This window comes from Ambystoma mexicanum, chromosome 5q (assembly GCF_040938575.1).
Source record: "Ambystoma mexicanum isolate Mex_15411 chromosome 5q, UKY_AmexF1_1, whole genome shotgun sequence".
Classification (NCBI taxonomy): Eukaryota; Metazoa; Chordata; class Amphibia; order Caudata; family Ambystomatidae; genus Ambystoma; species Ambystoma mexicanum.
This window is the reverse complement of record NC_090933.1, coordinates 1078601839-1078629240: the sequence shown is the minus strand read 5'-3', so window position 1 is coordinate 1078629240 and position 27402 is coordinate 1078601839.

The window sequence follows — 27402 nt, the reverse complement described above, 5'->3', positions numbered from 1 at the left end:
TACGAAGGAGGGCTCAGAAGGAGGAGATTCATCACTCGAAGGGGAGAGCCCGATCACGATGCTAAGGCAAGACCTCAAGGGGGAGATGCTCATCCTGCACACTAGCCTAACTAAGATGTTCCAGGAACAATTTCAACTGATACGGGCAGACTTGAACTCGGCCTTGGGGGAAATAAAGCAAGAGTTGCGTCAGCAGGGGGATCGGACTGACCTCCTGGAGAGGGGCATGCAGGACTTGGATAAAGAGGTGACAGCCAATAGTGAAGCGATTGATCGGCTAGATACAGCCACGCAAAACTTGGAGATCCAAATGGAGGACATGGAGAACAGGTCTCAGAGGATCAATATAAGGGTTAAAATGCTGCTGGAAACCGTCCAAGACAAAGACCTAAAAGATGTGGCTCAATCTATCTTTGCTGAGATTTTGGGAGTCTCGCCCCCTGAACAGATAGAGCTCGATCGCATTCATAGAGTGGGCAGAGAAGGCAAGGGGTCAGGGTGTAGACCTAGGGATGGTCTGGCGGCGTTCACCAGGTATGCTCAAAAGGAGGCGGTTCTCAGGGAAGCAAGAAAGCAAGAACCAATAATGTTTAATGAGCATCGCATCGCACTATTTCAGGACTTAGCAAGCAGCACTCTGACAAAGCGGCGCCAAATGGGACCGGTGCTCAAAGCACTCGACGACAGGGGGATCAAATACAGGTGGACCTTCCCATTTGGTTTGCTGTTCGAGTGGGAGGGGGCATCGAGACGGGTAACCACACTGCGGGAAGGGGCGAGTATTCTGTAACTGGACTTGGATGACGCTCCCAGTGGCTCTGGAAAGCAAACCCTGACGACAAGATTAGAGCCAAAACCATGGTCCTGGACAACAGTAGGAGAAAAGAGAAGGGGAGCGAAGCTGAGCAGTATGTCATCTAAGGAAAGGAATAAGACAAGCCCTGGGGGGAGGGGGAGGGATGCACAGGAGGAGTCTTAAATCACAAAGTGCTATAAGGGTAGTGGGCCACTATAGGGAGTATTTGGCAGGGGGGGCACCCATCTGCGAATCAGAAAGGGTGGGTATACCCGTAGAGGGGGGAGCGAGGGAAGTGGGAAGGGCAAGCCCTTCTGGAAGGGGGGAGGGTGAAATGGGGGATGGGGTTAGGCTGAGGGGGATAGGGCTGGGGGCAGGGGGAAGGGAGAGTGCAACAGAGGTGCCTCATGAGGTCCAGGACAAGTGAGTTGGGGGGTCTCCTTAACGGTGAGGAATGCATAAGGGAGCAGGAGGAGGTTCTAGGGGGTTTCGCCATTCGGACGCCCCCTCAGGAGGAGAAATGGGGGGGTCCTAGGTATCATGGGAATATGGACGGGTCAACTAACTTTCAAGTGGCTAACACATAATGTAAGGGGACTTAACACCCCACTCAAGAGAAGAAATTAGAGCGATTCACCAGGAAAGAGAACCCGGACATCCTGGGTCTGCAGGAAACACACCTTAGACAAAGAGACCAGGGGCGTCTGAAGTTGCGGGGGTTTGACCAGATCCTGCATACGTCGGGGGAAGGTAGGTCCGGGGGGTGCCCCTGGCCATTAGAAATTCAGTGGACTTCAGGGTCATGGAAACTATACGGGATAAGGAGGGTAGGTATATAATAGTTAAAGGGAAGTACCATGATAGTCCATATACCTTGGCTGTAGTGTACGCCCCAAACTCAGGCCAGGAGCAGTTTTTGAAGCGGGTCCTGGGAAGGTTGAAAGACAAGGCCTGGGGGCCGATAGTCTTGCTGGGGGACCTCAATATAGCCTGGGAGAGGGAACGGGATAGGTCAGGGCGCCCCGTGGGAGGAGGTGGAGCGGTGATGTCGGCAGACTTTAAAGAAAGAGTACACGGTGCGGGGCTGAGAGACGTGTGGCGAGAATTGAAAGGGGGTGAAGAGGGCTTTACTTTTCTGTCTGGGGTCCGCAGTTCCCAATCTAGAATCGACTACATTTGGGTAACGTCGAGTCTGGTGGGTCTGATCCGCGAGGTAGTGACGGGCCCCATTGGTATCGCTGACCACCAAGTGGTCTCCATGAGGATGGTCCTGGGGTAAGAGGGGTGTGGACGTGGAAATACCCGGGATATCTTCTCAGAGACCTGGTAATTAGGCAAGAGATGGAAGAAAAGATTAGAAATTTCTTTGAGATCAACGTAAGGGGGGAAACCAGGGAGAAGACAAGGTGGGACGCCTTTAAGGCTATGCTGAGGGGGGACTTAATAGCGGCAGCGAAGTGCAGGGAGAAGCAACTGAGGGCATTGGAGAAGCAACTGGAAGAGGAGGTTGAGACATCGAGGCATAAGGCGGGGGTGACCCCGACTAGGGCTTCCATGAGGGAGTATTGTAGGGCATTGGGTCAACTGGAGCTCCTCCGAACCAAAAAAGCCAAAGGGGCTCTGCTTAGCGTTCCCCAAAAGTTTTACACGAAAGCGAATAAAGCAGATTCTCTCCTCGCCCGTCTGCTAAGGGGAGTGACAGATAGGAACGCGATCACGGCCCTAAAATCAGGATCGGGAGAATGGGTGACAAGAGCAGGGGAGATACGGCAAGCGCTAGTTGAGTTTTATGAATCGCTTTATGCTTCACAGCATCCCCAGGAATGGAGGCAAGTAGAGTTAGATAGGGTGGAGTTGGGGAAAATTGGGGAGGACACATCGGAATTGCTCCACAAGGAGATCACAGAGGAGGAAGTGAGGAGGGTGATAAGATATTTACCCCTGAATAAGGCCCCGGGCCCAGATGGGTATACCGTGGCTTTTTACAAAACTTTTGCATCTCAGTTAATCACTCACCTCACTTACCTCTTCAACACCTTTAGGTCAACGAGGAAGATCACTCCCTCCATGGTGGAGGCCAGGCTAACCCTTATTTTGAAGCCAAACAAGGACCCTGAAGAGAAAACGTTGTATAGGCCCATAGCGTTAATTAATATTGACGCCAAGATTTTTACAAACATTTTGGCAAACAGGCTAGAGGGCTATCTTCCGGACCTGATCCACCCGGACCAGGTGGGTTTTATAAGAGGCCGACAGACGGCAGATAACATCAGAGGAGTGGCCCACTTTGTGGAAAAGGCCGATAGACCGGACACTCCCGCGGTCCTCCTATCTCTAGACGCAGAAAAGGCATTTGACTGCGTGGAGTGGTCCTTTCTATTTAGGGTTATGCAGAAGATGTGAATAGGCAGGGGTTTCTGCGCCTAGTTCAGGCCAACTAACAGAATCCTACCAAGAGGATAGCAGTTAATGGGGTTATGTCTAGGTCCTTTAAACTCAGTAGGGGCACTAAGCAGGGCTGTCCCCTGTCACCTATGCTTTATGCAATTTACTTGGAGCCTCTCCTGCAGGCCAAGAGGGAGATGGAGGAGATAAAGGGCATACCATTCGGAGGGGCGGAACATAAAGTAGTGGCGTTCACGGATGACATGTTACTGTCATTGACGGTGCCGATGGAGTCCATCCCTGCAAGCCGGAACATTCTGGAGGAATTTGGGAAAGCCTCCGGTCTCAAGATCAATTTTAGTAAATCAGAACTCCTGAATCTGACCTTAAGGACAGGGGACCGAGAGTTAGTGAGGGCAGCTACTCCATCTATATGGACCCCAGGGGGAATCAAATATCTAGAGGTGAAAATGACCCCAACATTTGCAGGGTGGTATTAGGCTAACTATCCACCGTTGTTAAAGGACATCAAACGGGACTACCGTAGATGAAGGGGCCTGAGGATCTCGTGGCTGGGCAGGATGCTGCGATTAAAATGGTAACACTCCCCCGTTTGTTATATCTTTTCCAGACAATACCTCAGGCAGTCCCTGCAGGCTTTTTTAAGGAGCTGGGATCTTTAACTAGAGAATTTCTGTGGGAAGGGAAAAAGCGCGTGTCAGTAGCCAACTGTTGATGGCTCCTAGAGGAGAGGGGGGTCTCGCTTTGCCGAATTTCCAACAATATTATGAGGCCACCCAATTGCGAGTAATCAGGGAATGGCTCCGGGAGGGAGAGGCTACGCAAGACAAAAGATGGGTAGCAATGGATAGGGCTGTAGCACATCGCAGCCTAGCTATGGCTTCCAAGGCACCTTAGGCCTAAACATGTGTATGAGAGCACCATTACAAAACTGATGGCGGAGAATTGGGACAAGTTGGCGACAACAAAAGGAATCACGACTTTCCCCTCCCCCTTCACACCCGTTTCGCAATGGAGATTTAGCCTCTGGGTTGGAGATGGGGGCAATCAAGCAATGGCAAGAGGGGGGCTGTAGGCGTTTGAGCAACATGTTTAGGGGGGAGAGAATTCTCTCATTTGAAGAGTGTAAGAGGGAGTACGGGATTAAAGAGGAGGAAAGACTCCAAATATGCACAGATTTGCCATTGGGTCCTGAGCCCTGCAAACAAGCAGGCAGCAATAAGAGAAATGACGCGGTTTGAGAGATTCCTGTCAACTAACGACGGATCTAAGGGCCTAATATCTAACTTATATAAAATCTTGGACGAGGCATGTACCAGGGGACAGTGGCCGTATATGCGGAGGTGGGAACATGTCTTGGGAAGAGCAATTGAGGGGGATGAGTGGGAGAGGTTGTGGAAGAGAATCCCTAGATTGGTCAAAGCGCCCCCACTACAGAAAATGTGGTATAAGATCCTGTTTGGGTGGCATTACACACCTGTCCGCCTCCGGCAGATATACCCTACCACCTCTGGTAGTTGTTGGCGGGAATGCGGGATGGAGGGTACGGCGCAGCACATCTGGTGGTCCTGACCAAAAATTGGGCCCTTTTGGCAGGAAGTTGAGAAGGTACAGGAACAGGCATACGGAACAGGAAATAACAGATCCCCTGAGGAGGTTATTCTGGGAATTAGACGGGACACCTTGGTAGGGCAACCTAGATCTCTGGAAAAGGCAAGAGCGATTCTCATACTTGCGGCTATGACTGTTATAGCGCAGAGGTGGAAGAGTACGGAGGTTCCCTTGTTGCAGGACCTGCTGCGGAAACTTTGGGAAATTGTGGCACTTGAGTGGCCAACATACGCTATGAATAACGATATCCAATCTTTCGCAAGGGACTGGGAGGAGACCCTGGACTTCCTTAGGGACGACTTCCGAATTGGGTGGCGCCCGCAACGTTTGCGTTTATTGGACCTGCAATGAACATTGGCGACCGGTCCATGGAGGTAATGGACCAGGGACTATGTCAGACTGTTCTCAAGGGAGGGTTGGGAGGGGGGGGCGTTGGGGAGTGTAATTGTTTTATATGTACGGGCAAGCGATCCATGGGAGTAATGGACCAAGGACATAATGCAGCTGCTTTCAGGGGGTGCGGGTTGTTGTGGGAGTTGGGAAATGTATTTCTTTGTTGAAAAAATATTTTAAAAGAAGTTTAAAAAAAAAGAAAAAACAAAGCAGGTACTGACCTAATTACCAGTATTTACAGAAAACCCACAGACACCAACAACACTCTCCACTTTGGGAGTTTTCATCCGACACACCTAAAGGACAACCTTCCTTACAGTCAATTGTTACGAATGAAAAGAATTACCTCAGACACCACGAATCTTCATAATGAGTATGAAGATATGAAACTAAGATTTAAGAAAAGAGGATTTCCTGATGAAATACTAAACAAAGCTGTCCAACGGACAGAAATTTTATCTCGGACAAAACTTCTGGAAGAACAACCAAGAAAAACAACAACACATCAGATCCACACCTTGAAATTCTCTAGCCAGAGCTTTCAGATAAAAATAATCATCACCGAAAACCGGGATCTTATCAAATCGGATCCAAACCTAAACCGTCTATTCCCTGAACTAACAATGTTGGCATTCAAGAGAGGTAAAAACTTCAGGGACACTCTCATCAGAGCTGAAAGACCCAAGAAACCCACCCAAACCACTCTAAGGAAACAGAAATCAGGGACATACCCATGTTTGAACTGTCAACACTGTGCTAATATCATAAAAGGGGACCATATAAGACACCCCAGCAGTGGCAAAAAAATACTTCTGAAAGACTTTGCGACCTGTGACAGCAAAAATTTGATCTATACACTCCGATGCCCCTGTGGGAAATACTATGTGGGCAAAATAATCCGGAAAGCAAAGGAACGTTGGACGGAACACAAATCAAACATCAGGACATGCAATGATAAATCACCAGTATATAGACATTTTAAAGAGAATGGACATAACATCACCCAATTGAGATGGGCAATACTGGAGGTGATCCATCCCCTCCCAAGGGGTGGAGACTTAGCCAAAAATTATCCCAGAGAGGACTGTTCTGGATTCATAAACCTGACGCACTGGCACCACATGGCCTCAATGAAGAATACTATTTAGCCCCTTTCTTATAAACCTGACCTCTTTTGGGTCAATATATGCTTCACATAACCACATATATGAAACAAGCACATTTTGTTTAATCTAGGAATCTGTTACAGTGAGGACTTTTCCACAATCAAATGAAAACACCACTCCGGTGAACATTTATTTTATGAAACCATTAATGTTCTGTACTGACAACATTGCAAATTAAGGATAGAAGTTGTTCTGTAGAGAACATTTGACAAATCAATTTTCAAGTGACTAGATTGTGAACTCCTTATAAGACAGGAATTGTTGTAAATATGGCAGAATTCATGTATAGTGAGCTATGTACCAAATTGGTTGAACCCTTAGTTATGTATCATGAGGTATGTACCTAATCTCATCCTGCTGTCCAAAATCTCAAAATGGTTTACTATTTGAACCAAGACGTGACGAACTGAACAAAGAGGGACATTACCTAATGGGTAATATAATTAACCAACAAAATATGACGTATTCAACATATATTGTGAGGAAGGTCTCCATTAAGTTCCCTCTCTCCGTATTTTTATGTCCCCTAATATCACGTTTTTTGAAATTGCTCAATCGTATACAATTCTTGTAAATAGAAATCTGATTGTCTCTAAAACTCAGCCTATAAGTAAGGGCATTTCACTCCTGCCCATCCGCATTTTTATGGTGATTAGAAACTAACCACCAAGACATGACCAATCTGACATTAATTGTGAAGAAGGTCTCCATTAACATTTCTCTCTCTTTATACCTCTATGTTTCCTAACATCACGATTTTTGTAAAATTGTAAACAATTTTTTAAATTAGAAACCAGATTGTCTCTAAATCTCAGCCAATAAATAAGGACATCTATTCTTTCCTATCCTCAACATCAAGATACTAAAATTAGATAATAACCCATCACTCAGACTTTGTTTACATAGTGGTGTCATTCACGCACATTACGTGATGACGTCACGCCCAAAACGCCATAAAAACTGCCATTTTGTTGGGTATGACAAACATCCGGCGCTGCATTCGGCTCGCGGAGCTTAACACAGCACAGTTACTAGGAGACGATTGAAACTGAAACCAGTGTCAGGAATCGGTCCGGGATCAACAGGAGTCGAACTAAGCCGGCTCCCTCCCCATCGTCTCAGACACAACAGGAACACTATACATGGTGTCAGCGCTCATGATCCCTTCGGATTCCTCATAAAAGAGGGTTACTTCAAGGCCACAAGAAGTTGGCAAAACCTCGTCCCTCCGTGTTGTTGCATTGGCGGTTGCCATGGAGATTAGTGCAGGCACATCGACCCGCACCACGTCAGCCGCACCTTTAGGTCATGTGACCGCAGCTAGATAAACTCTAGCCGGCAACAGACTTGTTGCTTCTGATTTTGAATTTGGAGTCTGCTATGTATCCTGAGATATTCCTTGTTTTGCCTGCTATTCTGGATTCTTGCCTTCCTGTCTCTGCCTTGCTACTTTTGCCCTTGCTTCAACCTTGCACTCATAATTTCCTCGAAGTTATGGCCTCCATGATTGGAATCTCCATTGTTCTCCCTCCTCCTATCTATGCTACTCCCCTTACCTGTTGTCTTCCTGCTCCTTCCATCCTTCCAGCTTGCACCCGGAACTATTCCTGTTCCACTCCGCTGCTTCTTGTTGCCAAACCGGACCGCACCCCGGAACTGCCATTGGCCTCACGCTTTTGCTCATCAATACCTCCCGGATTGCTTTGTCTCACCTTTTGTCCTGTGAAGTTCCTTCAGTTATCGACTCGGACTGCTTTATGGATTGCTATTGCCTCTCGTTTGCTCAACATTGTTTATAAACTCATCATCGTGGACTGCATAGGATTGCCTCCTGTTTCTTGGGATCCACGTGACTATTGCTCCTCCACCAGACTGCCGGTACACCACTCCTCTCCTCTTCCCCGGTACGGACTAGAGACTGCCGTGGTACCATCAGGGGCTGAGGTCGGAGCGTCCTCATTTCATCGGGTATTGTACTTCCGACCCTTAGGCGTGCGCGTGCCGGCGGGAATAGCCTACCCCCCTGTACCTGGCAGTCTTACTGGAGCATTGGTTGTTACTGGAATACTTGCTGTCAATCCCATGGAAAGAGTGTCTGTCCTTATTCTTGTTTCTGTTTTTCGTTTCACATTATGTGAGTATTAAGGATTCTTGTTTCTTGTGTATTGTAACAGCTGCTCTCTGGTCCTTGTGAAGTTGGCTTTAAAAGCATTTATTGTGTCAACTGGAATACTGTCGCACCCGAGGGAGTCTACTGCCACGCGGTTTTTGGGTCCATTCTTCCAAACAATTGATCCCTGGTGCTGGTTTCCTTGTATCCAGACCAGGGTTACATTGTAGGGTAGAATTCTTCGTCTACACTATGGGGGCAAATTAAGAAGGCAATCTCAACAACCAGTAAGTATTTATTTAGGAATTCTGTTATTTTACCCTCCTTCTGCTTGACAGAACGAATGCGTATTAACCATGGGATTCTCCATTCCCTGGTGATATAGCGCTGGATTTGTGACACTTTGTGACCAGACCAGGGACATTCTACTACGCTTCAGATGCTGATAATTTTTCGAGTTTCCTCCAGAGCACACTCATTATTCTTTTAGCCACAATTTTCCTAGTAAGTGTTGCTTTTCTTCTAGACCTGATTTTTAGGTTCTTATTGAACAATCATTTAATAATCATGAAAAACTTTTTTATTGTAAACAAATAAGACTATTTTTGTAGAACTTTTCCAGACTCTACAGTTCTAATTGTCCTGTCTAGATTAAAACTCTGAATTGCTCATCCCTATTAAGGCTAGGCTATTCATGCAAAATACGTCCTAGATAGTTCTCAAGACAATAAGAACATTACCATTATCAGTCATTATCTCCTTAAATGTTAGGCTAATCATGCAATATATTTCCTAGATATTCCTGGAGAAAACAAGAACATATCCATTATCAGTCTGGTTACTACTATGGAGGGAAGAACATCCTTCTACCCATCTCTTAAAGAAAGAGGAACAGGGTAAGCACATCTCCATTAATTACTAACAATAGGTTGTACACCCTAATTTGGAAGGTCAAGTATGAGTGTTCAAGACAAATTGAGTGCTGAGGTATTTTCCTTAATATCAAATAACCCTAATTCTTTTGAGTCACTTCACCATCAGTGAATAAACCAATAATCTTGATCTAGAATCTTTTTTGCGATTTATTGACATCTGCTTACCTTATTACAGTTTGCATAACTCCAACATCTGGTCCTTTTTCTTCTAATATGATGACTTTGTTGGTCAAACTTTGATGATATCTAAATTAAGTGAAATTTATTTGACTTATGTTATAACAGCAAAAAATGTTGTGAAACTATTAAGTTTGTATTCCACATCTAATTGAGAATATTATTTAAATTTGTTTTTTCTACTAGATTTAAAGTTTGATTTGCATAATACAGCCCCTGAAGAAGAGAACGTTTCTCAAAACGCGTTGGGCAACTTATTTTGGAACAATAAATCCTGAACTAACCAAATATCAAGTTATAAATTGTGATTTTTTGCACAAAAATAAAAATGTTATCATTACTTTACCTAATGATCAGACTATGTGATGTCTAATCCTACTCTAGAAATTGAATGTCAAAATAATGTTTTCAAGTAATAGAATGAATATTGAATCACTCAACCCTAAATATTTGGCTATATAGCCCTAGACAGTGTGCAGGGGACAGGAGTTCCCTATTAGGGACCTTATTTTGTTCTCTCTTTGTCCACAACCTATATGCCAGGGTTGTTATCTTTCTCCCTCGCACCTTGACTTCACATAACATCTACACAAACATAATCCCCAAACCATTCAAATTAGCTAAGATACACTTTGGAGTGCTTGGTGTTAACTCACATTATGAATGATTCAAAGAAATGTTGAACATTTGTCAGTAATTTACATCGGGATGGAGATGAGGTGTTAAATCCTATCTCTGGACATCAAAAGTACAGCCTCATTAAAGGTTTATATTTTCGTGAAAATAATATCACTCATTTCATTCCTAAATGTGAAGATGTGAGTATGTTTTATTTTGAGATTGAAGAGATTAAAGATATAATAGGCAAATGAAAACCATCTTGGGTGCCTGGACTCGATGGAATGGCCAATATTGTCTTCAAAGCCGCTCCTCATTTTTGGCCCCCCTTGCTACATTCATGTTTTAATAACATCATATCATATGGAATACCACGGCCATGGAGAGAATCCCTGTTGGTCCTGGTATTTAAAAAGGGTAATTATTCTGATTCTAATAATTATCGTCTGCTGGCCATGTTGGACTCTAGTAGCAAAATGTTTGCCTCTAAAATCCTTTCTGAATTGACTAAGTGGGTAAATACTAAGAAAATATCACCAATATCCCAAATGGGCTTTAGAGCTGGTTCTTCTTCCACTGCAGATAATCTAATTATATTGCAATACTTAATTTAGCAAACAACCAGAACGGAGGTTCCTCCTATTCACATGGTATTCATAGATTTTAAAGTGGCATATGATACTATCAATCGAGGACTCTTGTGGAGCATTATGGAGATTAGAGATCCCCACACATTTGCTATATTTCATACAACAATTATACTCTGCCACAGTTTGTCAGGGTTAGCCTTGATCAGCAAGGAGATTATTCTGATGAAATATATATAAACCATGGTTTAAAACAAGGCTGTATATTAGCCCTGATGCTTTTTAATGTGTACCCCTCTGACCTTGAACAAAGTATCTCCTCTGCCAACAACTTCACTTTGCAGTTTAGCTATTTGAAAATATGCTTTATGGCTTATGCCGGTGGTTGTATTCTAGGGCACCAAGCCTACGGATGCCTTGTTAGAGTGTGAACAGTCTTATTATTAATGCAGAGAAATGTAAGTAATGATGTTTGGCAATGAGAAACATCTAAGAAAGAAGGGTTAGCGGAGGCAGGCATTTTGGCGCCTCAAGCTTTAAGATGTGAATGAGCCTAAGTATGTTGGTGCTGTGATAACAAATAATAAGACCTAGCTCAAAGTTCACTTCTGTGTGCCTTCTAAAGCAGTGGCTAGAATGCCTTACATCAAAAGCTTACAAACTATTCAGCTGGATTCTCATTGGTAGGTGCTAGGAAGGTTTGCCTTGCCAGTGTCATACCCGCAGTGGCTTATGGATGATACACATGCTTTACACTTTACCTGGAATGGCTGGATACTACCGAGAGGAAAATGTGGAAGGGTATTTTGGGATTACCACAGTGTGCCCCTACTCAAGCCATTCGCCTTGAATTGGGACTCACACCTGTGGCCACTGAGGTCAAGAGAAGGATGGTCCTGCCTCTCCTAGGGATGAGGGTGAGTAACCAGGACACACTGGCCCTCATTACGACCCTGGCGGAGTGGGTCTACGCCAGCGGTATTGGCGGCGGACCCCTCCGCCCTACTACGAGTTCCCGTAGCGCCATGGAGCGTTTTCCGCCTGGTTTTTCCGGGCGGAGAAATCCATGGCGCTACGGGACCTTGTTGTTAATTACGCCATCGTATTTTACGGTGGCGTAATTAACGCCTTCCCCACTCCCATTATACCCTATGGGGCAAAAATGGGAATGGGGAAGGGTAAAATGGGGAATGGGGATTTACCGCCCCGCCAAGGTCGGAATGGGGCGGTAAATCCGCCAACCCCCATGGCGCTATCGGCAGCTTTCCGCCGTGCTCCATGGTGCATTTTGCACCACAATTTCCGCCAGGGTCGTAATGAGGGCCACTGAAGGGCCTTTTTGGAACAACTGATTGGAATCTAGAATGTTCAATAGATTATAATTCATTTAAAAGAGAGCTTAAAAAAAAGGTGCATTTGTAGGACTGGAAAGAGAATTTTGAATAATTAGAAACAAAAAACAGTACAAGAAATATGTACAATCTCTTACCCAGCGCTTGATGCCACCTGCACACACATAGTTGTTTCCTAACGAGAAAGTAAGGAGATTTCTAATGTACTTAGATTTAATATCACTGTCTGGGAGCCTTCCTACAGAGGAAGAGGTGGGTGTTGTATAACAAGATTGGAGATAGCTCAACATTTGCTTACCCAATGCCCCACTTTCAAGGCAGTGTGTTGGAAATATCTGTACAGATTTGTTAGTAATGTTGAAGCGATAACAACTGATGTCTTTTTGAGTTTTTGTATCTCCAGCAGATCTTGTGCCCTGACGAATGCTTTAAATAACACATGCAATATTGTTATAATGTCGTGGGAAAATAAGACCAGTTGATTGGAAAGTTGTACAAATTAAATATAGGTTAATGGACGGAATACGGAATATATATTTTAATGCTTGCATATTATAATATGGAGTTTCTCTTTTAGCTGTATGGTTATGCGCTTATTTTTATATTGTCTTATTTTATATGATGTGCAAAGTTGTTCATTTTTGATAACTTTGTCATATCAATAAAAACGAATTGTTCAAAAAAGTAAGACCAAGTGTGAAATGCCCTTGCTCCTCATCAAGGCTGGCCTCTCAGAACGTGCCTAGAAACACTCGTGTACAGGCACGTCATAAATGACATATATCATATCCTATCAGTCACAGGGCAGGTTGTAAAAATCCCTCCTAACAACGACTAATATTCAAGCAAAAGGAAAGTGCAAAAATGTTGCAAACATGTATTAAAGCTTCTCAGTTGAAACTAAATATGTTGCTAAACTATCCATGTGTATTGGGGATGAGGGTAGCCACGGTTAGGTACAGCCTCTCCCAGTAGGTGACATCTTAAAACAGCATTAGATTAAGAGTTATGCGTATATTAATAGGTAGTACAGATCCAACTGACCGGCCTATCGCCAATGATACAGAATTCATTGCTGCTAGGTAAGACGGTTCAAACCGAAGGGGTTTGTTAAATTCAAAGTGAGCCAACAGATCAGGTTTAACTTTTAGTTTTGGCTTATTAGTGGTGCAATCCCCAATTGCCAACTTCTGTAATGTACATTGTAGAAGGCTCAAGAGAAGGAATGGAGTAAGAATTGCATTACAAACATTCTATGTTTTGTGTAACCTTCTGCCTGCAAAACAATGCATTGCATAATGATAGAACATCACAGACGACTGTGCTGTGCATTCTATCAAAAGCAGGGGAAACAGCATGGAGTTGCTACATGGTGATTTAATGGCAACCCCTAGTACTGGAGTAATGGAGTGAGTACATAGGCTTTTGATGGATGTAGCTGTAACATGAAGGCACGCTGATCTACCAAATAGTGTGAGCACCAGAACAGATGACGTCATTACCTAGGCATAGGATGCCAATAGCCGGGGAATGGTAAATGCCTTCCCAATACATATACCACATCTATGTAAAAGCCAAGACGATTGACTTTATCAATGTTTATTGATAGAACAGACAAAACCATTTTTATTGAATTGCCCAGGATCTGAATCGACTTGTCAAAAACTGAGCATGAGCAAGCTGGCAAGGATCTACAACACACTGTAACATTCATACATGACGAAAGATTGTCCAAGAGGAAGCTAGGAGGCTCACTTAGTAAATGTAGGCAATTCTGAGAGAGCAGAAAAGAATTAATAATTAGGAAAACGTTACAGAAACAGCAGGGAGCAACAGGGATTGAGCATGAGTGTTCAGAGCTGCTGGTTAAATAAATGGACATAAAGGTAAGACATACAAAAGTAACACTGAAATCATAGCATACGCTTTAAAAATAGAGCTAGTGAAGAGGGCTCATAGGTATACTGAGAAGTCGCATACTTACCAACCCTACTGATTTAGGCAGTAGGCTACTGCTTTTTAAGCAGTCCTACCACCTACAGATTTGGGTGACAGATCCTACTGCTTTTTACAGTTGCATGTCATTTATGTGACTCTAAGGCATTTAATCGGTCTGTGCAGTGGGCGGGTAAGTGATACTTTTGAGTGATGGGCTCAGATCAATCCACTGGCCTGACAGCTACATGACTCTGCCCTGCACTCTTGCTGGGACAGACCTTAGGTGAAACCCCTGTGAAGGCAAGTGGCAGAGCGTACCACCATCCCACAGCATCTGCCTATCAGACTGAGGAGGGTATCAGTCTCCATGTAGTTCAGTGTTCAACCTGCACTGCAGGAATAAATATGTACTGGCCGGGCTGCTGCCACAGAGCAGTGGAAAACGTTGCCCACCAGATCTGTGTGATTATTTTCGGTGAAGTTAGGTAATTGAATTTGGTGTTAACTTACCATTCAGAATTATACATTTTAAACATTTGAGCATCTTTCCATGTTGTGCTGTTCCATCAGTTGTGTATTTTAGAATGCTCCAGTGGTGCCAACAATGTATGTTTTGTAATTTCCTTTGATGTCATTGTTATTCTAAGTATTACTTTTGAAACTTGAAAAATCCTACATCTGTTTGGTCACAGAATGTTGGCAAGTATGAAGTCGGTCTGCAGATGAGTGATAATATATTTTCAATTCTGCCCCTGCCAATCACAGAATAAAATCTGCTCACAGCCCTCTTAATAAAATCTGTTCATGTTCCTAGAAAACATGCAAACAAGAGCGCCAATTATTCAAATTTAAGATTGGTTAACTAGAACCCTGAAGTAGTATGGCATAAGCTACTCAAGAAGCCAAGACTGTGGATGTGTACTTAGGGTGCAAGTGGACTGTGTCTCAAAATCTCTTTCACCTCCTTCAAACGCTTGGTACTCCTGGTGGTACAGAGACTGAATAATTTGCTCTTAGTATGAATCAGTTATGTCGGCTACTTTTATATGAAAATGTATATTTGAACAGAGATTCACAGTGATCAAAACAGGGATCTGATGAACAGGTGCTTTAAAAGAAGCTCCTGTATATCAGGCATCACCCAGAAAGCAAGAGCTACTTTTGCGCTACTAAGAGCAACTGCATTAGGAGTCACAAATCTAACTTCCACATACCAGGCACACAGTATTTTTTTGTCCATTATATATGGACCATTATGCTTTAAATGATATCCACACCTGTTCTAATGCTCCTTTAAAACCTTTCCCAGACACACAAAGATAATATCACATAGGTATGTTTGTATGGGACCAGTTGGCCTGGGAGACAAACGTTGCTGCTGGTAGCTGTTGGAGTCGAACTATCCATCCCGACTAACTATAGGCCCATTACCACGGTACCCTTCCTACTAAAAATTATCGACAGAGTAGCCTATCTCCAAATTCAAGAGTACCTAGAAGCTAATCATCTACTAGGCTCGCGCCAATCGGGCTTCTGCCCTCTCCATGGCACGGAAACTGCCCTGATAGATCTCAATACCAAAATGGAGGAATTTAAGGATAATGGGAAAACAGCGCTGCTACTCTTACTGGACTTGTCAGCAGCTTTTGATCTGGTGGACCATGCAGTCTTATGCAACCACCTCAAGCTGGCTGCCAACTTCACAGGAGATGCTATAGCATGGGTCCAATCCTTTCTAGCCAACCGGACTATGAGAGTGTTCTCCTCCACCACCTGTGCTGACCCCATCCAAATCACATGTGGTGTCCCACAGGGCTCCTGTGTCTCACCCACTATGTACAATATCTTCACCAAGCCATTGTTCGACAAGTTGGACAGACTGGGCGTCACCTACACTAACTACGCAGATGACACCCAGATCCTCATACCCCTTTCGGGCAACTATGAAGTGGACTTGGCTCTGGTGAATAAAATTTACATCCTCATTCAAGCATGGATGGCCACACATGGCCTCTGCCTGAACGACGATAAAACTGAAATCCTGCTCCTCGGTTCAGACCACAAACTATCCAAACTCACCCCGGACTGCACCTCATTTAACATTGATAACAATACTATTAAGGTTATGCGCGAGGTCAAAACGCTGGGTTTTTACCTCGACTCAGCCCTCACCCTCAAAAAGAAAGTGAATTCCCTCGCCTCCTCAACCACCTACACGTGTAAACTCATCCGTGCCGCCAGACCCTTCCTGTCCAGTGCTAGCTGCCTCACCTTGGCCAATGCCCTTGTCATGTCCAGACTTGACTATTGCAACGCCTTATACTCAGGTGCCAACAAGTCGGTCACTGATAAACTCCAGAGATTGCAAAATAACGCTCTTAGAGCAGCTCTGAACATCCCACGCAGAGAACATATCTCCAAACACCGGTTAGAAGCCCATTGGCTAAAGATAAAGGACAGAATTCTACTTAAAACTATTTCCCTCACTTCTAAATGCCTCAACAATCAAGCACCCCCCTACCTAGCGGAAAGAATCAACTGGAGACCCTCTAACCGACTGACGAGATCTGCCAACACCTTCCTACTGGAAGTCCCCAGATTCAAACTTACCACAGCGGGCGGTGCTAGTTTCCCAGTTAGAGCTGAACAATCATGGAACACACTCCCACCCGACCTTAGATGCCCTTTACTCTACACAAGATTCAGATCCTACGCTCTCAAATGGCTGCACAACAACGACATGCAACGACCCTCACCCTAGTGGAAACGGCACAACCTGTTAAAATGTTGTTCTTATGCGCTTAAACTTGATATTTTATATGCATTGTATCACCTACTGTAAGCAATCATTGTTTTTCTGTAATAGCCTGTGTCAGGCACTGTAACTAAGTTTCGAGTCCTCTTGTACTGCTGCGCCCAGATGCCCACGGGCTCGGAGCGCATTACCAAATAAACAAACAAACAAACAAACAAACAAACATGCACCTCTAGGTAACAAACAGTTCAAGGGTGTTTATTGAACTTTCACAAGGGGGATGAAAAATGCCCATCTATACCTAAATCTACAGATGGGAGAAAGCTACGACCATCAAATAATAATAATGCAGTCCTAGTGTAGTCTTGTCAAAAGAAAATGCCCTATACTAAAAAAAACCTATTGCCAATCCCTACTGCTACTTTACAAAGAGTGTGAGAGTAATGTTAAAACTAAAGGAGTGAATGTACTTGGGAAAAGCCAAACCAGATACTGTGTACAGAATGGTCCAGTGCCATGTGGGTGCTCATTACAAGGTCTCTGTTAGGTATACAACTGAATGGCAACTGCATTGTAAGAATGGAACATTGTATTGAAGTGGCCTGGGACATGTCAAGCAAAATACTGTGCGAGGACTTTCGAATGTTCACGCCTTTCATCACATGCGCTTCAAACACTGTCCATTGTGGATTTCTTCATATAATGTTGCCGATTGCATCCTTGGTACAAACATAAGCTGATTTTGTATCAGTTTCTCAGACTCATCGGATGTGCTGCTTCTACTAACTCAGCTTTTTTTCAGAAGCCAAGGACAGTACCACGGCAGCAATTGCTGGTCCCCGGCCTGGGTTATCGACACAGGAGTGCCCCAGATACTTTTGATGGACAGCGTAGGCTTGTTCTGTTTCAGTTCATGGTCTTAGGCTTCTCACATTCCAAGGCTTATAAAAGTAACGTTTTCTAGAGGTCAAGTGTACTTTCCTCCTTGCAACCCTCTCCGGTCGTGCCGCCTTTCTCCTCGTGTTAAATCACTACCTTGGAACTGCTGCTTCCTTGTGTGCTTTTCCTTGCTCAGAGTGCTTTCATGCTCCATCTTTTATCCGCGTGGGGAAGTGTGATGGGAGCCAGGTGTGTGTAATGATTAGTAATTGCCTGACCTTGCCTGACCAGGGTGTTGGGACATGTCAGGTATACGGCTCTGGTGTTAGTCCGTTATCGCTCACGATGAACTGTCCGTGAGAAAGTGTTTGTGTCAGCTAAGGGGTGGGGGTTGAGAATCCAGGTATCCTACCTGGTAGGATGGGGAAAAGGTGTTAAAGGAAAGGGAATACTGCGTCTCACCCTTCGGTGTCCCACGTCCACTCACGAAGACACCTCATCCATGTGATTCTCCTGTACTGGTCCACCCCCTGGAACTGGATCCAATAGCGATGGCTGTGTCCAGGCTACCTGGATGACAGATCCCCAGGGACTAGTAGGTGAGACACCTTCAGGTTTCTCACATACCCTTCCCCCATGCAATGTAGCCGCATCTGTTTCACAGGGGAACCGGGAAAGGAAATCTACATTCCCTTGGTCTTTACCTTTCAGTGCTCCACAGTGAAACAGTAGGGTTGCAGGTCCAAAAACCATCGCATGACTCGAGGGTTGGAGTCCTTGCATTGGCTAATCCACACTAGTGGAGAATAGTCCGTGACAAGTGTGAACTTCATTCTTAAAAGGTAGTATCTAAAGTGGATAATAGCCCACTTGATGGCAAGGACTTCTAATTCCAGCGCAGATTCATTTTATTCACGTAGGAAGCGTTTGTGACTCCTAAACAGAATGGAATGTTTTAATCTGTCGCAGACTTGTGATAAGACTGCTCCTAGCCCTGTAAGGGAGGCGTCTGCTTGCAATACAATTTCTTTTGAGAAATCTATTACCTTTAGGATCAGTTTCTGGCACAGGGTTTTTTTAGGTTGTTGTAACATATATCATCCTTGTCAGTCCAATGAATTTTCTGGGGATCTGCGTATTTTAGTTTGTCAGCCTAGCTGTTCTGTCTGAGAAGTTTTGGATAAACCTGCAGTAATAACCGATTAACCCTAGAAATGCTCTGAGATCTCTTTTAGTTTTAGGTGTAGGGGTATCTAAGAAAGCCTTCACTTTCTCATGTTGAGGTTGTACACTAACATTCCCTACAAAGAAGCCAAGGTATTTCACGGCTGACTGGGCCAGTCTGTAGTTGGATGGATTTTCAGTTAGGCCAGCCTCACTGATGGCTCGCATAATAGTTAAGAGATGGAAAAGGTGGTCAACCCAAGTTTTACTATAAATGACAATATCGTCAATATAAGCTCCAGAGAAATCGGAGTAGGGCCGTAATATTTTGGCCTTAAGTCGTTGGAAAGTGGCTGGAGCCCTGTGTAACCCAAAAGGGAGGACTTTGAACTGAAATAGTCCTAAGGGCATTGAGAAAGCAGTTTTTTCCTTATCAGGCCCATACACTGGGACCTGCCAGTACCCTTTCGTTAAATCTAGGGTGGGTAGAAAAGTGGCGTTTCCGAGTTCATCAATTAGGTCATCGATGTGTGGCATGGGATATGCATTGAAGTCGGAAATGGCATTAATTTGGTGGAAGTCTATGATATGATATGATATGATATGGCATTTATAACACGCCTATACACTATCTGTTTCAAGGCGCGATGAGGCAAGGGAGGGTAAACAGAGGGAAAACAGAGACAGCGATCCTACTAGACCAGGTGACATTGAGATTGTGCAAGTGCAGGGGAGTGGGGAAGGGGAAAAGTGCAGGGGGGAAAGGTGAGGGGACATTGCACTACATAGGATAAGAGTAAAATAAATAAAGACAATAAATAAAAGTGCAGCCAGCTGGTGGCCAGTGCATGGATAAGTGCAGACATCAGGTGTCAATGCTAATAGGGCCTGTAGGGATACAGGAACAGTCTCTGAGTTCAAGGGTTGCCAGGGGGGCAGTGCAGGTGTGAAACTGGCATGGAGGGGACCCAAATTCGAGATCAGAGGGTAGCCAGGTAACCAGTGCAATTTCAGATTCAGCCAGGCGAAGGGGAGAGTAGGAGAGAAAGCAGAAGTAAAGAGGAAGGTCTTGAGGTGCTTATGGAACCAGAGAGGGTTCTCTGCAAGTTTAGGAGAGGCAGGGAGGCTGTTCCAGAGGGAGGCCCCAGCAGAAGAATTAGATCTACCACCAACTCGCTGCTTGGCAAAGCGAATAACACTGAGGGAGTAGGAGGCAGATGAGCAAAGAACTCGAGAAGGAAGGTATTTAGGAAGAGAGAGTTGAAGGTATTGAGATCCCAGGCCCCAGAAGGCCTTGTGGACAATGCAGAGGGTTTTGATCCTAATCCTCGCCGCCACTGGGAGCCAGTGCAGAGATTTCAGTCATGGAGAGATACAACCCTGGGCTTGAGGCCAAGGACACGGCTCGCAGTCCTGTTTTGGATGAGTTGTAGAGGGTGGGGAGTAGAAGCAGGCAGATTTAGAAAGAGGCTGTTGCAGTAGTCCAACCTTGAGAGAACCAGAGCTCTGGAGACAGTGAGCTTCTGGGGGAAGGAGAGGAATGGAAGAATACCTCTGAGGAGGTGCATCTGGTAGTGTGACTTCTTAGAGAAATCAGAGATGTGAGGAGAGAAGGAAAGTGTGGAGTCGAAGAGGACCCTGAGATTTTTAGCCTCACAGGTGGGAGCAGGAAGAGGGCCAAGAGAGGCTGGCCAGAGAGTGACCGGAAAGGAGGGAGCAGGTGTGCCGACAAGGAGAATCTCGGTCTTACTGGCAATAAGGCAGAGATCATTGGTGGCACACCACTCCTGGATGGCGGACAGACAGTGAGAGATGAGAGAAGGAGAAGAGGTGGCCGAAGGGAGCCTGAAAATGAGCTGAGTTTCATTCGCATAGCACTGAAAGTTTGGGCAGAGAGCGGCAACGCTGTGGGCAAGAAGTGCCAGGTATTGGTTGAACAGCCAGGGAGAGAGGTTAACCCCTGGGGAACACCACAGGTAGAGATAGAGATAAAAGAGAGGAAGGACCCTAGTTGGACCTCGGAGGGTCGATCGGAGAGGAAGGTCAACCAAGCCAGGGTCTGATCTGTGATACCCAGCTTATCACAGAGACGGTTCAGCAGGATGGCATGGTTGGTCGTGTCAAAGGCAGAAGAGAGATCAAGTAAGATGAGGACTCAGGGGGTGTTGTAATCTAGGTTGGAGAGCAGGTCTTCAAAGATGTTCAGGAGAGCAGTTTCCGTGGTTCTGGCAGCTCTGAAGCCAGACTGATGGTCATGAAGACAACCAACAGATTCAGAATGAAGATTAAGCCGGGAGATGGCCAGCTTTTCCAGGAGTTTGCCCAGGAAAGGAGTGATGGAGATTGGATGATAGTTAACCGGGCAGGAAGAGTCGGCAGAGGGTTTCTTAAGAAGAGGGTGCACAAGGGAGTGCTCCAGGAGGAGGGGAAGACTCTAGTGGCAAAGGAGTGGTTGCAGAAATAGCCAGAGCAGGAGCCAGCGTGTCAATTTGGTCCTTGATGGTTTTGGAGGAACAGGGGTGAACCTGTTTTGACAAGACTTTCATAGATTGGACTTGTCTAGAAACCTTGTCTGAGGAGAACAGGGGAAAGGCAGAGAAGGCGGGAGGAGAGGTGGCCGAAGAAGGGCCAGAGGAAGAGCAGGGAGTAGAGGGAGGAGGGGGAGCGGAAGAGAGAGAGGACAGGGTGTTCTGTGTTTTAGAGATGAAATGAGAAGCCAGGGCTGTGCAGAGGGCATGGGAAGGGACAGGAGAGGTAGAGACTTCAGCAGTATTGGCCAGCTCCTTGCAGATTTTAAAGAGTTCAGCCGAGTTGTTAGATGCCACGGAGTAGCGGGCTTGGATGTGGGCTCGCTTCTTGATGCGGACAGAGATCCGGTATTGCCTTTGAAGCAGGCGGCAGGCCAGTTTGTCAGAGGATGTACCAGAAGCATGCCATTTCCTCTCAGCCACCCTGCACTTGCGTTTAAGGGTGACGAGGTCTGAGTCGTACCAAGAGTTGCACTTGACTTTGCCCTTCAAGCGGATCCTCATGACAGGGTCAAGAATATCGAGAGTATCAGATATAGCAGAGTGGAGCATGGAAAGGGCTGTGTCAGGGTGTGAGTCAGCCAAAGGAGGGGAGAGAAAGTGGTGGTGAAAGCCTCAACTGACACACGCTTCATGGGTCAGATAACCGAAAAGGTAGGTGGCAGTGCTAGAGTTGGGTTGGCCTGAGGGGTAGAGAGGGAAACGTGCAAAACCTCCAGGAATGGTCAGGTTTGGTGACCAGTATGATAGGGCAGGACCATGGGCTTGAAGAGGGCTCGATAATATTAGTTCTTAACATTTTATTCACTTCCTCAACCACTATCTGTTTTTGGGCTTCCGGGAGCCTATACGATTTTAGATTAACTACTTTTCCCTTAGGTGTTCCAATGTAGTGATAGGTGCCTTTTACTCTTCCTGGTTTTTTCAAGAATACATCGGTAAACAATGTGACTAAATCTTTTAAATCTTGTTGTTGTTGAATAGATAGCTCTGGAGGAATTAATTCAAAGTTGTCTGCCTGGTACCAAACAGGATAGCATCATGGCATAGTTGGCCCACGGGATTTCCATTCCATTCTTTTAAGAGATTTACATGATATAGATGGACCTTTTGTATCCTGTCAAGTTGGGCTATTTTATAAGTACAGGATCCTGTTCATTCCAGTATTTCATATGGCCCATGCCACTTAGAGACAAGCTTGTTTTCCAAGGTGGGCAAGAGGACTAGTACTTTTTGCCCTATGGAAAATGATCTTAAACTCACCTTTTTGTCATAAGTGGATTTCTGTTGGATTTGTGCTTTTTCCATATGAGAACAGACTTGTTGGGTCAAACTCCCAGGTAGTTGTGAGGCTACTAGGAGTTTGCAGACTCAGTACTCATGGAAGGCTCAACACCTTCCCCCAAAAGGAACTTAGATCCAGACAGACAGCATGTCATTTATTACAGCCAAAGCCAACAGGGATCAGTACAAGGATCGAATACTCTGCTGGAACTTCTCAGCGTGTCCTGGTTCACAGGCCTGTTTTGAGGGCACATTGCGTTGCAGTGATGTCACAATCTGGGCCCTTCTCCTGCAAACCTATTGTACCCCAGGATTGCCCGTTGAGTGATAGTCCACCTATAGTGGACCCTATACATGTTATTTCACTGGCTCTCGCATGTCAAGTGTCTGGCCTGGCCCGTCCCCAAAGAATGCTACTACTACACTGTTGCAGTATAAGGGTCTTACCATTGGTTCTTGCCCATTACTACCCACCCCTAGGATACAAGACTATGATTGGCTAGAGCTGATGTTCCCCAAGCCTGGAATCTGAAATGGTTCTCAGCTCTTGATGTAGCTTCTCAAGGTAATACTAACAATTATGTGTCTGCATTGTAACTTGTGTGTACCACCGTAGACTATGAGAGTGCCCATTCATATCATGCAACAATGGTCTTCAGTGTAACAACTTTGTTGCAAGCTTCTTTTTCTGGCCGCGTGAGAGCGCTCCTCTTCTCAGTGCCAGTTTTGATTCATCATGCAAGTTGGCTGAACCACATGTTCAGAGACCGTGTTTTGGGCTTCTATAGCTCTGAATTTATGAAGCATTATTCACATTTACTGTGGCTGGTGTTACTGTCGTTTAGGGAATAGAATGTCACTCGTATCTGGTGGCCTTGTCTGCGAGCCCTGTCCCACACGTTCGCTTCTCCTGTTCAGGTTGAATTCAACGCAGCTTCGCTCTTGCTGAGATTCTGTGATCGGCTGTAGTTTTCCTAGGCCATAATATGGCTCCTACATTTCTATATTATACTACACTTCCCATATGTTAGTCACACTGGCTCTGTCAGGTCCCATAGGTGTTCCTGCAGCTCCATACGGTTCATTGCATGTACAAGCATCTGCAAGCTTACTCAGGATCTCTTGCTTCCTGTGGTTTCTGCGTTGATGCGTTAAGCTAATGACAAAATAATGAAGCAAGTCTGTATGTATGTATATGTAAATGTCCTCTAACTCACAGAACTGTTACACATGTGTTCTTCATGTATTTGGGTGCGTGTTTGTGTCCCGATGTGCGGATGGCACGTGTGCTTCCTGTCTAATGCATCTGTTGTGGTGTCTCTAACGACATCAGTGGTTTGGCTTCTTGGTGCTTTTAGTCAATACTGTCAATTGAGGTTTCTTTTGTTGCAGCCTGTGGTTCTTCATCCACTCTGGGAAGTATTTGTACCATTCCTAGGCTATTTGGTTGGCTGAGTGAGTACCTGTCAACATACTTGTCTATCATAAGAGCGTTGGGAATTGGTCCAAAATGGTATGGCCGATCGCAGTATCTTCTGTTCTTCTTCCGGACCATGTACCTTATGGGAGGGGGAGCAAGGGGTGAATTTGTCCATCCCTCTTCAGTCCTCCGTCTGGTCGACTTGTCGACCACATCTCGATATGTCCAATTTCTTGCTCTGGGCTGACATATCTTCGTTATGCCTCAGAGGTGTCTGTAATAATTTGTGTGATCATCAAAGGACCAGTGCATGTGGCAGCATACTCCTTCAGGGTTGCACCATATACTTTTGGATCCTGGGGTGGTCCAGTTTTATGGTCCCAGCCCGGAATAGATCACACTGCACAATTTTCTCTTTTAGTCTGTCTCGTTCTATCACAATGTTGTCTTTCATTCCTCCTATGTTCACATCCATCAGTATCTGCATTCCAATCGCTTCCTCTGCTGTCTTCTTGAACCTTCCAATGCATATTTTATTCCACAGACTGATGATATTCCCAGTATAAGTGCTCCCGCTAGTATCTTCAGTCCGTCTGACAGCCATGATGGCATCCACGACCATATGTATGCTAACCAGCTCTTATCTTTCCCTGTACCTCGTGCTTCATCTTCCATCTTTGCATGCGTTTGTGCCAACTGTAAAACTGCCTCTGAGAGAGGTCCGTTATCTTCGTTGTTTGCTGGGGTAAAAGTGCAACATGAACTCCCTATCTTTGTGCAAACTCCTCCTTCCATTGCTGTGAGGAGATCCAGAATGTACCTATTCTGGAGCACCACCAGCCTTGTTGCTCTACGTTCTTCTTTGATGGCGTTGAACCCATTCACTGTTGAGTTAATTGTTACCATCAGCTCCCGAGTGATCTGTAACCATTTGACATTTGTGTATGTTTGTAGTCCTGGTATTAGTGAGTTGAAGAACATCTGTGTTCTGCTAAATAGTCTGTGTTCTGCTGGTATTTCATCCAATGCTGCTCTTGACTTTGCTGAGAAGTAATTCCCCCTCTTTTCACTATGCTTAACGCGTTCTGTTTCTCTACCCTCTCTGTCTGAACTGCTGGTGCTATCTTGATCGGCCTCTTCTTCCGTTTGTTGTCCATCTTTGGGAAATCATCGAGCGTCATATCCTTCCTGGGCACCACCAACGATGGCATGTTGATGTGTACCAAGGATCATACGCTGCCTAATTCAGGTGGCAGCTTCTCGTAGGCTTTTGATCCACACACCCAGTAGTGGTCCATCAGCACTGCTTTTCCTACTCTCATAGCTGGAAGCTGTTCAACTGTTTTGCATCCCACGTTCTCGCCTACTTCCACATCGCCATTGTTCTGGAAGCATAATGCTGGTGTCTTCAGGGGAATTATTGGCATCGGTCTAGCTTCGTTCCCCACCCAGGTCAGTAAATTTGTGCTTGATTCCCATTCCTTCAGGCACTTATAATTTTCTTCTTGCACCTTGTTCAGTGCTGATTGGGCTAATATCAGTGCCTTACTTCCCACCACCCCATCTTGCCAACTTCACTAGTGTACACTTGTCTATAGATTAATATCTGTTGTCTTTCCTAGCATTCAAGCTCCCCTCCTATCTCCTTCACTCTTGTCCAAGGACATGGTAGCTCCTTCAGTGTGTTGGTCTTTGTTTCTCCCGTCTCAAGCCCATCAGTGACGTACTGCAACCCGTCGCACAGCTGCCAGTAATTGTTCATCATGTCCAATGTTTTTATGTAATTATCTTCATATGGGAAGGTCCCTTTCGACATCCATCTCAATGTTGCTGTCTTCCCTGAGAATCTTCCTCGCACCTGCACCATTGCGAGATACATCATGCATTGTGCTCTTTCTGTGGGTATTTCAGTCGCTATGAACGTACGAGAAGCACTCATTGCGGCAGGGATTAAAGAGCAGACATAACAGCTCTCCCCGGTGATTTCCTTACCTACTTTGGACATGTGTTTATACAACATGTTGTTTGATATCTGTGCTGTGTCAGTGAGGTACATGTCAAATCCCACCATGTCTGTATCAACAATGCCCTTACCTCTCCTTACCTTATCAGCAGTGTCCTCTCTTCCATCTGACATGGTCGTCCTCCCTGTTTGGATCGGTGTAATGTTAGTAGAGGATGCAGCGGTATCACTTATAACTGTTTAGAGCTGCTAGAAAATTATTCCCATTACTCCACTGGGAAGCAATAAACACACCATTATGATAATATACTTTATTAGCTCTGCCATGACCACTTACGCTGCTGGATCCTTGCAGTCTGATGAGATGAAAAAGTTGCCCACCTGAAACTCGCGCAAGAAGCGTTATTTGTTTTAATAGGTGTCAGTACAATCAAGCTCCGTGAACTAAATAATCACTAAGTGCGAAAGAAAAGACCTCCTCGCAAATTTTCCTTACTGAGGGGTGTCGCAACGTGAGTAACACTGGAAATGCACTATGTTGAGGTTGGGGGAATGCTTCCACTAGGTACTCAACAAAAACAAGGAAGTATACTTCAGGGGATTGTGCTCTAAACCGTCTGGGTCTCCTTGTATAGTGAACAAACTGGTTAGAAAAACTCTCAGGCTGGTCAATGGGGGGTAACATCAGGAAAATAACCTATTCAGCCCTCTCTACATTCATGTAAACCTGCATGTGTGAATGAAAAGAGAGAGACAAATAGACAGTGTTTCACTCATCAATTTCTACAAGTGTATCATTTGCCACTTCTGCTGCTTGGAATCATCAGACTTTAGGATGGCCCGGTCTCCCTAGATCTGTAAGACCTGCACGCACTTGTAGTTCATCAATGTCTTGAACGTTAACCCTTTTGATTACTGTAACTGTGTTACCAGGTGAGGCCACGGCTTTGTAGGGTGTGATGTCCTGGATATGAGTCCATACAGTCTTGCCTGCGAGCCTTACTGCTCAATCGGCTACAGCCTCACCTATGAGGACCAGAAAACCTGGACGCATTCCAGCACCTCATGAAGTTCTTGAGGACAAGGTCCCCCACCTTCACTGAATGTTTTTGTTCAGTGTTTGGTGCTGGGTCATCAGAGTCTGTCTCTATGTTGTGTTCAGGCCTGCCCTGGATCCGCTGTATCTGGCGAGAGATAAAAGAAGCGCTAGAAACCAGACAAGTAATCTATGCATACATTTCTTGACCCACCACTTCTGTACTGTTTTCACAATCATTTAATGCTCTTGTGGGAGGAGCCAAGGGAAGATGCATGTGCTGT